Genomic DNA, 14,751 nt, shown 5'->3' with positions numbered 1-14,751 from the left:
GCCCTGAAGAGCAGGTCAAGAGCTCTGGTAAAATGCTAATTTAAACGGTAGTGGGCATGAGAAACAGCAATATAATTAGTGCCAAGTCAAACTGAAATTAGACTTGAGAGGTAATTTCAAACAAAAGGCCTCCGTGGGACAGATTTAACGCTCTCACCAGGATAATTTGTGATCACATACAGGTATATATTATAACCCACTTTCTATTCTTTCCCTCTAAATGTAGCATTAACCTAATTCACCCTTCAAGACTCACAAAGTACAATTATTAGCCATAAAGGTCATTTTGCTTTTCCCACAAAGCATTTCCCAGATGGCTCTCTCTAACACATGCTACATATTTTGGGTCATTCTGGAGAGTTTCTATTCTCATTAAGGTGGCAAAAATGATTTTTGTGGACCATCCCCACCTCCAGCACACTCCCCCATTCTTACTTATTATAAACTTTATAAAAGTGCCTCTGCACAAAGAAACCTTGCAGTTTGGCTTAAAAACCCAGAGGAGGTCTTTGAAATTTCTCAGGAGATGCCTTTGCAATCATCTCTCAATTGTGAAAACCCATCCATCAGGGAACAAAAAAATAAGCAGCTTTTTAGCTTCAATTTTAAAGTGGAAATGAATGTACTTTAAACTGTCATGAAAGCGTAAGTATCCATCTTCAGAACAGCTAGCAGGCTGCACTCTCAGCTGTGAGCTTAAATGATAGGATCATGCCTATACACAAGGAACCATTCCTGATATTTCTTTCTCACTTATTATTTAAATTTTTTTTGTGGGGCAATGGGGGTTAAGTGACTTGCCCAGGGTCACACAGCTAGTAAGTGTCAAGTGTTTGAGGTCACATTTGAACTCAGGTCCTCCTGAGTCCCGGGCTGGTGCTTTATCCACTGTGCCACCTAGCTGCCCCCTCTCTCACTTATTATTTGTGTGGTCTTGGGTGAACTGCTTATGTTTTCTGAACCCCAGTTTCCCCATCTGTAAGTTGAGCCTCTAAGGTCCCTTCCAGATCTAGAACTCTGACCCTAAGCTTCTAACTTTCCCCAAGTGATCCTTATTAATAACAATAACTACCATTTGTACAGTGCTTTAAGTTCTGCAAAATGCTTTGCAGAGTATCTCATTTGATCTTCACAATCTCAGGAAGTAGGTATTATTATTATTATCATTATTATTATTTTACAGCTAAGGAAACTGAGGAGAAAAGAGGTTAAATGACTTTTCATGGGGTCATATAGCTAGGAAGTATCTGAGGTAGGATCTGAACTGAGGTCTTCTTGACTCCATGCCTAGTGCTCTACTTACTGGGTTATTATTATCCTGATTTTACAGATGAGGAAACTGAGATGGACAGAGGTTAAATGACTTTTTCAGAGTCATACAGCTAGGAAGTATCTGAGGTAACATTTGAACTCAGGTCTTCCTGACTCTCGGCCTAGTGTTCTACTTACCGGGTTATTATTATCCTCATATTACAGATGAGGAAATTGAAGTGGACAAAGGTTAAGTGACTTGCCTAGGGTCACACAACCAGAAAGAATCTGAGGCAAGATTTGAAGTCAGGTTTTTCAGCTTCCAAGCTCTAAGCTCTATCCAGTCTACCACCTAGTTGTTTCTACTTAATGCCATCTCTGTGAGAAAGTTTGCAAAGCATTTTATAAAGATAGGTACACTCAAGTCTCCAGAACCTGTGAAGGAATTACTACAGGTTAATATACCATCTGTATAATAGAGAATGTAACCCTCCTTCAAAGCTCAGCTCAAATACCAAGGTCTCTATGAATGATGCCTTTTTTAGGATACGTTCATTGTGAGTATTTAGGGTACTGCGGTTGTGGCACAAAATTACCTTGTATAAATTTTGTATCTACTTCTGTGAGTATATGTTGAGTATCCTCATAGAATGTAAGCTTCTTGAGGGTATGAACTGTTGGTCTTTCATCTTTGTATCTCTAGAGCCTAGCACAGTGTCTGGCACATGGTAGGTGCTTAACAAATCCTTGCTGATTTATTTTTCAGAGGAAAGAACTGAGGTTAATATAAATTATGTGATTTTGGAGGATTTGAGTCCAGAACTGACTCCGAGTACAGTGCTCTATGCCCTTGATTCCATGCTGGGTCTCCCATTGGAAGCACTGAAGCAGTTAATTGCCTTAATTTACAAGGCTTTACATTATCTTGGTCTCTTTGGGGCATCTAAAGTCCTTCACAATCTAGGTCTGATCTACCTTTCCAGACTAATTTCACATGACTTCTCCTTCATGTCTTCTACATTCCAGCCAAACTGGTGTAATTGCTATGCCTCAAATCTGGCACTTCATTTCCTACCTCCAAGCATTTTTACAGAGTCTTAAGCTTGGGATGCTCTCCCTCTTCTTCTCTGCCTCTCAGAATCCCCATTTCCTTTCAAAGCTCAGCTTAAGTAGAATCTCCCTGAAGAGATTTTTCTCAGCTCCTAGGTAGGTTCTTCTCCAAAGTTACTTGATGATGTTCCTTGCAGGTACTCAGCATGACACAGTGAGAAAAATTATAGGCTCCTTACAGTTAGAGGACCTGGGTTCAAATCTGTCCTCTGCCATGAATTACCTATATGACCTTGGGGAAGTTACTTAATCTCCCTGGCCAAAGTTTACTCATCTAAAAAGTAAGGAAATTTGACCTTGGGCTTTGAGGCCACTTTTAGTTCTAGATCTTTAATTATAGGAGGAAAAACAAGCATTTTAAAGTGCCTACTATGTGTCAGGCACTGCACTAAGCACTTTGCAAATATCATCCCATTTGATTCTCACAACAGCCCTGGGAAGAAGGTGCTATTATTATCCTCATTTTACGGTTGAGGAAATTGAGGCAGACAGAGGTTAAATGTTTGGCCCAGGATCACACAGCTACTAAATGTGCGAGGCTGGATTTGAATTCAGGTCTTCCTGACTCCAAGCCCAGTCTCATTATTCACCATGCTACCTAGCTGCCTCTCTCTCTCTAATTTCTGCCCTCAAGGACTTATTTTTTTTAATTTATCTTGTATATACTTTACCTTTAGTTATATGTGTAAATGTTACTTCCCTGCAATAGATCATAAACCACTTGATGGCAGGGACCGATTTATTTATTTATTTAAATAAATGGGGGGGGGGCAATGAGGGTTAAGTGACTTGCCCAAGGTCACACAGCTAGTAAGTGTCAAGTGTCTGAGGCCGGATTTGAACTCAGGTCCTCCTGAATCCAGGACCAGTGCTTTATCCACTACACCACCTAGCTGCCCCCCAGGACAGCTTTATATCTTTGTATCCCCAGTGTTTAGCAGTGTACCTGACACACAGTAGAATCTTAATAAATGCTTGCTGCTTAGCTGATTGGTTGATCGTAGCCCTATGCATGATTGATCAGAGCCCTACACACTAAAGAACAACACACATTTAAAGGGGGAAAGAGGAAGAGGAAGGAGGATACTTTATATGACCTTTCCTATTCACTGTGCCACCTTGTTGGACACAGGCTCAAATTTCACCACTAGATGTTGCTAGCTGTGTGAATGTAAGCAAGTGATTTACTCCAAGTCTCACTTTTCTTATCTGTAAAACATGGATAACAATTCCCTAAATAATCTTACAGGATTGCGAGAGGTCCAGTTGAGATAAGGCATATAAAATGTGATATCGGTTATTAGTGAGATAAGGCACAAGTACTGATAACTATAATATACAATAGTAACATCTTCAGAGCAATAAAGAACTATAAAATGATGCTTTGGGAGGCTTTGGAAAGAGGAAAGTTGCTATGGCCCAAAGGCATCAGAGAACACTCAAAGTCTCCAGCAGTCAGAAACAAGGCAAAGATGTTACTTAAGATAGACTAATACCTTATGTGAGCTCTGGTCATGGTTTATTATATCCCATAAATGGGAAAAAATAATTTCAGAGTCTCTGCTAATTATAATTTGCCCACTGAGATCATCCTCCATTTCCTCATTTGTGGCTCTGGGGTGACTTGAGTTCTCAAATTCAATGCCAGTGGAATTCAAGATCTGGTGGGTCCTACTAACCTGGAAAAATTCCAGGTATGGGACTGATGATAGACCTTCTATCCATCATCTAAAGACCAGGCTATGTAAATTCCAAGGAGCTCATTGCCTGAGAGCCCAATGATTCATTTTTCTGTTTGGAGAAATTGTCTACAGCTAGGTCTCAATTAGTACAAAAACGGAATCCTGTTCTGTGATAGCATTATTTAAATTCACATTGGATGTTTCCATTGGACTGACACCAATGCTTATATTTTACATAATTAGAGCTTCAGACAATTTTAGACAGTGTTTTGAATACATGTGACCCATTTGTAGGATTCATTCATTTTTCACACCAAGGGGGACCTGGCGAAATTCTGGTAGGGTCACAATCTACATAGGTGGAGAGTGTACTCACATAAATGAAATCACAGATACTTCAAGCAATGAAATACTTAATCCCTTTCTTAAACAGGAACAAAGCTGGCTGGTGACCACAGCTTGTCAAGATTAAACACTGAAAGACCCACCCAACAAAAGAACTCGAGTATTTCAATTCTTTTATACTAGGGTTTCTGTGAAAGTTTCCAGCATCTATCTACAAAGGTATTGCTACTCTTCTCCAGAACACTGAAGGTCAAGAGCTTGCCTAATTTTGGTTCTTATGAAATAAGTTGGGGAAGAGCCTGCCACTCTGTGTTTACGAGCACACATTTAGAAGCCCTGTGAAATCTGCAGCAAAATTAGCCACCTGAAAAAAAATCAGATAACCCAATTAACAAAGCAGAGAGACTTTGGCACTGTTTGTTCAGGGACCTTTGGGTTCCACAACAAGCCTCATGGGGAGTGGGTGGGGGTGGGGGTGGGGAGGGACTGTCCAGCACATGAACAGTGATAAAAGAGCATTCATTTGATGGTTCCCAGAATGAAATGCAAAGAGGAGGGACAGGCACCAATTACCAAACAAGGCACCATTTTTAATTTTCTCACATGCAAGAAGAAAATATATTGAGCTTCCAACAAGGTCCTGAATTCCCCCTTTGCCATCTTGAAAGATCTAGAAAATACTGGGATTCTTGGGGAAGTCTTTACAAGTTTAAGAAAGAAAGCTTTGATTTCCAACAAAGACCTGTTGGATGTTGTGGGCTATAATTTTGAATGGATGCCCACCAATCCCATGTGCTGAACCTAAGATCTCTTTTTGGGGGGGTTTTCACAGATGAAAGGGTGGTGCCACAAGAATTATATAAAGACAGGACTATGCAGTGTGAACTATTATTATCATTGTGACTTTAGATTTTCTGGATTCTCTGAGTGACAGCAGGCGCTTATATCGAATCTACCACAAAGCTGTATCTGTATTGTGTTAGCACAGCATCCATCATCACCACTACTAACTATATTTTCATTTTATCTAGAGGTGAGATTCATTCAAAAATGTTTATAATTGTTTATCAAAATTAATATAGAAAGATCTTCCAGAATTTTTTCTACTACTCATGCTCACCTTTCCAAAAAATCTCCACTTTCTCTCTGACAGTGATGTCAATTTATGCTGGGGAAATGGTTGGAATTGCCAGGCTCATTAATTTTACTCCTTGCAGGATTCCTGTGGGGAAAGCATCTTTGTCAACACTTTGTATTTCTTTGTCAGGATAAATCAAAAGTATCAACAGTGTTGAACAAATCCTGCCAGGGCTTTCACATGAGGGAAAAACAAGGAGGTGGAATCAGAGGACCTGAGTTTGAATTCCATCCCTATGATTATTACTTTTGTGACCTTGGGCAAATAATATAACCTCTCTAGGCCTCAAGTTCCTATTTTGTAAATCAAAGGAGTTGGATCAGATGACCTCTAAGGGCCTGGTCCCTTGGATGATCCTATGAGGTGAAGTAACTGGAAGCATATTTTCTGGGATTAATTTCTCTCTCTCTCTCTTTCTCCATTTCTGTCTTTCTCTTTTTCTCCCTCTCTCTTCTCTCTTTCCTCTTTCACTTTTTCTCTCTCCTTTCTCTTCCCCTCTCTCTTTTTTTCTCCTTCTCTCTTCTCTTCTCTCCTGTCTCTCTCCTGTCTCTCTTCTTTCTCTCTCCTTCCCTCTCTTTTTCTCTCCCTTTCTTCTCTCTTTTCTCCTTTTTTCCTTTTCTCCTCTCCTCTCCTCCTCTTCTCTCCTTTCCTCTCCTCCTCCCCCTTCTCTCTCTCTCTTTCTCTCACAGACACACACACACACACACACAGAGGAAGACAACTACTATAGGGCTGTTGTGAGGAACAAAAGCGACAGCATATATAAAGCTCTTTGCAAACCTTAAAGTGTTATATAAATGCTAATTACCACCACTATCATCATTATTATTAACAGGTAAATATGACCAGTTAAGGAAAGGGTCCCAGGACCAAATCTCTGATTGGTGAATGCCCTATTTCAGGTATGTATAAAAGAAATACCAAGGAATCACTATTGTGCTAACAGGGCTTAAATTTAATCTGCATAAATAAAATTAATTTAGAGGCAAGTTAAGTTATAAATATGGTTAGGGACTCCATTTTCTCTTCACTTCTGTGGTGGTCCTGAGGCAGGTCCAGAGCCAGTAAAATGAGGCTTTCCCCACAGGGACCAGTTATTTCTTGCCCCCCAACAAACCATCCAGGAAGTCTGGAGGATGAAGCAGGAGAAGGAAACCTCCCCAGAGGAAGCAGCAACAATTTATGGTTTTGACAAACAGCAGAACCATTACCAGGTCCTGTCTTGTGTCTGTAGTGAGAGGCTTCCTTGAAACTTTCTGGGCTATGATAGAATCCAGAGCTTTTTTTCTGAGCCCCATTCTGGCCTTGGGGCATGGGAGGATCAATAAGCATGTGGAGGGAGGGAAGGAGACAGAGACAGAGACAGAGACAGAGAGACAGAGAGAGAGGTGGAAGGGTCTCCAGTTTCCAAAATACCCAATCATCTAGTCCTTATTGCTCAGCTACAGCAAGGATGAAGAAGAATGAGTGAAAAAACATTTAAAAATTCAGCAGATGCTGCTTAAAATAAATGCTACCTCCTCCAAAAACAGTCCAGGAGAATCAATACATCTTCAATTCTTTATCTCCCATCCTTTTTCTCTCTTGTTTTTACTTGCAACATCCATGGTTACAAAAGACACGAAGTAGCCCCTGTTGCCTCAAATCCAGTACTTTCCAACAAGGTTGAACACACTAAGATATCCACCCTCAGCCCCCAAAAAAGCCCAGGCAAGAAATGACCCGAAAAGGCACAATTGGAGGTGGTAACGAGAATTGTGCCTTCCATTATTATCACACCTTAAATTTTTTCAAGGCATTTTCACACCCCCTTTTTATCCTCACAACATCCCTGTGAGGTAGTTAGGGTGAATATTATGGTCCTCCTTTTTTCTCCAGTAAAGAAAAAATGGCAAGAAAGGGTTAGGTGAGTTAGCCAAGATCACACAGTGAGTTCAGTGGCAGAGCAAGAACTGCATAATGGGATCCTGACTCCCCACCTTGCATCCTTCCTTCTGCCATGGAGAATGAATTAGTGCCCAGGAAGCCATGGAAGCACCCACTGAAGCACATGTTAGCTAAATAATTCCTTGAATGTGGATGAAACCTATGTGGCTTCCCAAGTCAGCAACAGATGAAGGAGAAAACACTGGGGCTGGGCAACAGAAGCAACGGGCTGTAGTGGAAAGAGCACTTACTGGCTTGAGCCTTGGAGATGGGTTCTAATCTTGACTCTGCTAGTCTAGCTGTGTGGTCTTGGTAGGGTCAAAATGGGTATTTCTGGTATCTGGGGCTGACTTCCCAAACCCTGTACTGGAGCCAAGAGATACTGTAGAATTGATTTTTTTCCAGACAAATTAATTTTAATGACATGGGGAGAAAGGGAAAGTGCTTGGACACCGAGACACAAGGCTCTGTAGTAGTTGAGAGACAGGGTAGGAAGACATCTTCTGCTAATCACTGCTTTTGGTAGCCTGGGGACACAGTGGATAGACAGAGTGGCCTCAAGACCAGGAAGATCTAAGTTTAAATACTTCCTTCCTGTAGCTTTTTCTACTTCTGTGACCCTGGGCACAGTTATTTAATACAATATCCCCTGGTTGATTTCCATGCCACAAGTCCCTCCCCATTCCAGTTCATCCTCTGCTCAAACTGTCAAAGTGATCTTCCTAAAATGCACATGTGACCACAACACACACACACACACACACACACACACACACACACACACACACACACACACACACACACACACACACACCCCTTAGACACTAGTGGCTCCTGATCAGCTCCAGGATCCAATATAAAAGCTTCTGTTTGGCTTTCAAAGCCCTTCATAACCAGCAAGCTCCCACCTTTGCAGTCTTCTTAGACCATACACCCATCATGTATTCTGTGATCTGGCGGCACTGGTCTCCTTGCTGTTCTTCCAACAACACACTCTGCTCCCTCTGCTGACTCCAGGTATTTTCATCTTCTGTCCCTCAAGCCTGGAATTGTCTCCCTCCTCATCTCTGCCTCCTGGCCTCCCTGGCTTTCTTTAAGTCCCGGCTAAAATCTCACCTTCTATGGGAAGCCCTTTCTGATCCCCCTTAAGGCTGGTGCCCTCCCTCTCTTATTGGAGGGGATACTGCTGACAGACTTTCAAAAGGTAGAATTAAATATTCAAGGGGTTGTGGAAAATTAGGACATTGATTTATCGTTGGTGGAACCATGAACTGATCCAACTATTTTGGAGAGCCATCTGGAATTAGGCCCAAAGAGTTATTAAACTGCCTATACCCTTTGACCCAGTAATACCACTATTAGGTCTATTTCTAGATGATTAGGGAAAAAGGAAAAGAACCTTTATGTTCTAAAATATTAATAGCACTCTCTTTGTGGTGGTAAAGAACTGGAAATTTCAGGGGTGCCCGTCAACTGGGGAGTGGCTGAACAAGTTGGGATATAAGATTGTGATGGAATTCTACTGTGCTATAAGAAATGATGAGCTCGATGATCTTAGAAAAACATGGAAAGACTTGCACAAAATAATGAAGAGTGAGATGAACAAAACCTTTCTTGAATATTTCCAATTTATTTTGCACAGTTGTTTGCATATTGTCTCTTCCAAAAGACTGAGTTCTATGAAAGCAGAGACATTTTTCCCTCCATCTTTGTATGTCCAGAGCTTAGCATGGTGTCTGGCACATAATAGGTACTTAATGAAATGTTTGTTGACTGACTTCCAGCCTCAGTTTCCTCATCTATAAAATGATGGCCTCTTAAGATTTCATCCAGGTCTATAGATCTGGAATTCTATGAGACCCTAGGTTACCATGCCATGCAGCACCGTGGAGTGAGACAGAGACCATGAGGACACAGTGGCAGTAGCCAGTCCTGGGGGAGGGAACAGGGCAGGGCCTGTTCAGTAAGAATCTCACCTGGGTATGACTTGCGCAGAGCAGGTGGTGGTATCAGTAATGGAGAAAATCAGCCACCGGATATCTTCATGGTAAAGTTAATTAGTCTTTCTCACCAGATGAAGCACAAGTGCTAGCAATAGCCTCTAAATTTTGGCACCCTTGGACAATGTATTGGTTGCTCAACTCAAATAATGACTTTGACCCTTGGAGGGTGAAGTCCTTCCTAATTTGGGTTTCATTTTCCTTATCTGTATAATAATTAGGTTAGACTGGGTGATCTCTATCGGTTCTTTCAGCTCTCAAGCCCTCAGATGTCATAGATGGTGACTTAACACTGACTGGGATGGGCATGGAAATAGGTCTACACAGTGTTAATTCTTGGATTCTACAGAACCCTGGCAGATGGAAAGGAAGAATGAAATATAAGCTGTCAGAGATTCCATATGTCTGGCAATATAGTCCTGTACTTTTCAGTAAGTTAGAGGTTAAAAAGGGTTTTGTAGACTGGTCTGGGGTCCTAACCAGTAAGTACAATACTTCAATGGGAAATGGAGCTGCAAGTTTCAAGCAACTTAGGAACCAACTTTTGTCAACACAGCTTGTTCAAAAATTGGAGACTGTGTACATACCATAATGGGAAAATTGAAGATAAAGCCCCAGACAAACCTGTGAGGTTGGACTTTATTTTTTTGCTGTTCTCTTTCAGTCTCCCAATCCACATTCTCTGCTGACTCTTGGACAGCACAGCTGCCTTTAAGATCTTGTAATCTGCTTGTTAACACACTTAGGGGAGGCACCCATTTTTCTTACCTGTTTAGGGGGATATTGTGTATGGAGAAGCTCTAACACCAAGGGTGTGCTTTGCAAGTTTTAAAAAAAATTAATGTGATATTCAGATTAAATACAGAAAACAAGGACTGCATAAGCCCCCAAAGGTGTGGGAAAGACCCTGATGTATTCAGAATTAGGATGAAACACAGCTCACCCCACTAAACTACAGACTGAAGAACAGTTGTGACTAAGGGCTGGCAACCTAGGATATAACATGCCAGGGAGGAAAATGAACAACAACTGAAAATATGACATTATATGAATGAATGTTTTTAGTCCTGGAAAATATTGCTCCCTCGTGTTCAGAGGTATTAAATCAAGTTGCATGAGGGATGATGGAGGCTTGACTTCTCATACAAAGTAAGGGGTCTTTTAGGGCACAAGTCAATGAAGGAAATAGGCATCATGAAGAGCATCCTCGTTGTCTGTGGGATGCTATCCTATATAAACAAGACAACACAATTGCTACTACACTCCTTCATGCACTTCCTTGATTCTCATGCACAATTTAAAAAATGAACTTGGGGCCAAAGCTACAACTAGAGGGGAACCGCTGGGATGTTGACTCAAGGCACCAAATTTAAAGGGCACTGATGAGATTCTAAGTCCTTTAGAGGCACAGAACACAGTAGGTGCTTAATAAGTACTAGTCGACTGACTGATAGTGTCTAGCACCTTAGTTAACAAGAATGATAAATTAGAATAAGAATTTACCAAATGGCCTCTGGGACAAGATACTCCTTCACCCTTCAGAAGTTAGGGGATAGAGCACAGGACTCGGAATCAAGAAGATCTGAGTTCAAATACAGCCTTCAATACCTACTAGCTATGTAACCCTGAGCAAGTCATTTAGCTTCTGTCTGCCTCAGTTTCTTCAGCAGTAAAATGGGAAGAATAATAGGACTTACCTCCCAAGGTTATTGTGAGGCTCAAAGGAGATAATATTTGTAAAGTTCTTAGTGCAGTGTTTGGCACATAATAAATGCTTATTCCCTTCCCAGCTCCCCACCAGTGGCCTCTTGACCTAGACCCAGCTCGGGGTATTTGCTTTAGGCACAACAATAGCCATCCTGGCTGCATTTAGGATTACACAAGAGAGTCTGGATGGTATGACTGACGTCTGGTTTACTCCATGACCTAGAGCTAGTCATCCACCTCCTGGAGCCTTTGTTTTCTTTTCTTATCAAAAAGAAATTGGGGGCAGCTAGGTGGCGCAGTGGATAGAGCACCGGCCCTGGAGTCAGGAGGACCTGAGTTCAAATCCGACCTCAGACACTTGACACTTACTAGCTGTGTGACCCTGGGAAAGTCACTTAACCCCAATTGCCCCGCAAAAAAAAAAAAGAAATTAATACGAATCAGTTTCAAAGGGATGATGAAGAGCTAATTCAGAAGGCTTGAAGCACTGAATAGGCAAACTTAAAACAGTATTATTAATGACAAGCAAAGCGATTTAAGAGATCATCCCATTTAACTGCCAAAAACTCTAACAACTATAAATAAAGTGCTCGAGAGGAATTTAAATAGAGCAGACACAAGTATGCAGCTTAAAGAGGGAGGCTCTGGAGTCAGGGGAGCTGGGTTCAAATTCCAGGTCAGCTACTTACTAACTATATGACCTTGGGCAAATCATTTATTGCGTTGAGAACCTCAGTTTCTCCATTAGCAAAATGAAACGGCTGGACTAGAAAACTGCTGACATTTCTTCAAGTTCTAAGTCTAATAAACCTAATCAGCCCCAAATCAGTTCTGTTTTGGGGGTCCTTTCTCTAGGAAGCATTTTGGAAAAACAAATCAAAATAAAAAAAGAAAACCAAAAATGCTGTCAATAATAACAACAAACTGGTGGTTCCTAGCCCTTTGGAAAAGGTCAATTTATTTTCTAAAAATACAAGATTGTGAACTTCTTTGGGGCATAGATTGTCTCTTGTCTCTTTCTGTGTCCCTAAAGCTTAGCACAGCGTCTGGTATTGAGAACATGCTTAATAAATATTGACTGACTAATTGATTACTGATGGATTGATTCAGAGATCACTGAGACACTGTCCTTGCTGTCATGGAGCTTATAAAGTCATGGGGAGGAAATCCCATGTTCAGGATCCAGGGTGTTTTGTATGGGGAAATATTTCCATCAAGTTAACACAAATATAAGTGCCTACTATGTGCTGGATGCTACGCCTGTCTCTGCCTCCCAAGGTAGCTGAGTGTGTTCCTGACACCTTTGTGCGGTTGCCCAGATCAGTCTGGATCATGAATGGAACTAGCTTTTTTCCATCCTCATCTCCCAGCTAAACTCCACAGACTGAATGGAAATATGATACCATGTTGGACTCAGACCATAGCCACATATGGCTCTTTCATAGGCAACCTGAAGCACCTCTAAGTCTCTGCTTTCTGTATTTGAAATTAAATCAGTAGACTCCATGAGCACATTGTAGTCGTCCAACTCTCCATTCATTTATTCATTCATTCAACAAGCATTTTTGTTGTTGCTGTTGTCATTCAGTCGGGTCTGACTCTTCATGACCCCATCCATTTGAGGTTTTCTTGACAGAGATACTGGAGTGCTTTGCCATATCCTTCTGCAGCTCATTTTACAGATGAGGAAACTGAGGCAAACAGGGTCAAGTGACTTGACCAGCGTCACACAGCTAGTAAGTGTCTAAGGCCAGATATGAATTCAGAACATGAGTCTTCCTGGCTCCAAGCCTGGCACTCTATACACTGCACCACTTAGGCACCCTGTTATATGTAAAGTACTGATGAGGGAACCTAGAGATATGAAGATTAAATGAAACACAGACCCTGGCCCTCAGAGAGCTTAGGATCACTTGGTCACTGGGAACTGTTAGGTATTTTCTGATCTAGGTGGCCCATTCTATACCTTGCTCACCCCTGGGAAGCAGGTGGTGAGCAGTCACATAAGCCCAAGCTATTCACTGATGTGGTTCACACCTTTCTGGGTGGGGCCTCTGCTTTGGCACTTGAGGGACAGCCTTTGCCCTTAACCTTAACCGATATGCTCAAAGTCTGCAAGGTGGCATGGCTGCAGGCCCACACCCACCCTGCTGTGCTTCAACAAAACATGGCGGGGAAGGCTGGTGTGGCTCAGGACGAGGGGACTTGAAGAGGCAATGATTTTAAGCTAAAGTTATTGAAAAAATTAAAAAAATGAGATATGGGACTTGCAGCAGATCAATTATTCTCTCTCTATAGATGATTTCCAGGTGTATATTGTTGTTGTTTGTCCTACATTCTCAAAGAGAACCATGACATTGGGGTGATGTCATGACTTGAATTGGATTTAAGGGAGGGAGGTGCTGTGCAAGGTCACCAATCTCACTCTCTTCTCCAGAGCCATCTGGGTCCAGTACCAAGATATACATCAGGACTCCTGGGTAGGACTTGTCAGGTAATATACCTCATGTCAGAGCCCAATCAAGCCCAATGGTGAGCTAGGGAGTTGGGTGAAACATCAAGACTCTCTAATTGACGGTCCTTATGTATCACCAATGAATGACAAGCTGGCCACAGAAGCTTCAAGGCTGTTTATGGATCTGAGGTTTCTGACCACTCCCTCAACTTCTGGGCTATGTGCACACCATAGCACTTTATGCCAGCACATGCAATCCCAAACCAGGGCCACTAATTAGACAGTAGCTCACAATCATAGGAACATGCAGAGAAGGCAGGGAACAGACGTTTGACTGACACCTACAGAATACAACAGCCAGAGTTTCTGCTGAAATTGAATTGTCCTAATTGGATCTGTGTTCACTGACCTGGCAAAGCTAGTGAGAAACCTGTAATCAGGCTGCCACTCAGGACAGAAGGAGGCTGAGATAAGAGACTGAAGCTGGCTACACAAATAATCAAAAGCATCACATTCTTCTCTTTTCTCAACAACTTGATTTGGTTCTTGATTTATGTTCTTCATATGTGAAGAGGAAGCCCCTGACCTGTTCTCAATAGGGTATGCTCTAAGTATCGTTCCCAGCAGTGGGGATGGATTGACAGCCAACCATCCATATTCACTTGCTTGGTATCATCTCATTGTATCTACACCATACCTTTACAATATGGCTGGCCAGGATTGGGTGTAACCACAGACTAGAGGAAAACTAAGCCCTAGTTTGCCATTCAGTACCTATGTGACCTTGGACAAGTCACTTAATCACATAAGATCACAGATTTTGAGCTGGAAGGAAACTCTATAGTCAATTAGGCTATTTTACAGTTGAGGAAACTGAGGCCAAGGGAGTCAATCACACAGTTACTAAGTGGCACAGCTAGAACACAAGTACTATGACTTCAAATCCAGTGAGCTCTCTCCTATCTCCTCATCTCTTTGGGTCTTAATTTCTTCATCTCAGTGGCAGCATGGGATAGCGTATAGAACACTGGGCTTGAGGAATCAAAAAGACCTAGGTCCAAATCCTGTATTAGTTATTTATCAGCTGATGTGACCTTGGGCAGTCCTTTAAACTCTCTGAGCCTCAGTTTCCCCATA

The 14,751-nt window shown here is 41.8% G+C and overlaps 1 protein-coding gene across 5 annotated transcripts in view; it reads right to left on the bottom strand.

Annotated features, from left to right (window-relative positions):
• The window catches only part of NCALD (neurocalcin delta), a 586,370-nt gene that overhangs the window by 87,103 nt on the left and 484,516 nt on the right, over window positions 1-14,751 (bottom strand). For 2 of the 5 annotated variants that reach the window (XM_043965590.1, XM_043965598.1), the window contains one exon: window positions 5,509-5,610. The exons of the other annotated variants lie outside the window; for them this stretch is intronic. The gene's annotated coding sequence lies outside the window, so the exon portion shown is untranslated. The remainder of the gene's footprint in view (window positions 1-5,508; window positions 5,611-14,751) is intronic. 5 annotated transcript variants of the gene reach the window in all.

Source organism: Dromiciops gliroides, chromosome 1, assembly GCF_019393635.1.
Source record: "Dromiciops gliroides isolate mDroGli1 chromosome 1, mDroGli1.pri, whole genome shotgun sequence".
Classification (NCBI taxonomy): Eukaryota; Metazoa; Chordata; class Mammalia; order Microbiotheria; family Microbiotheriidae; genus Dromiciops; species Dromiciops gliroides.
Note: the sequence above shows the minus strand (reverse complement) of the source record. Positions and strands in the feature narration are given on the sequence as shown.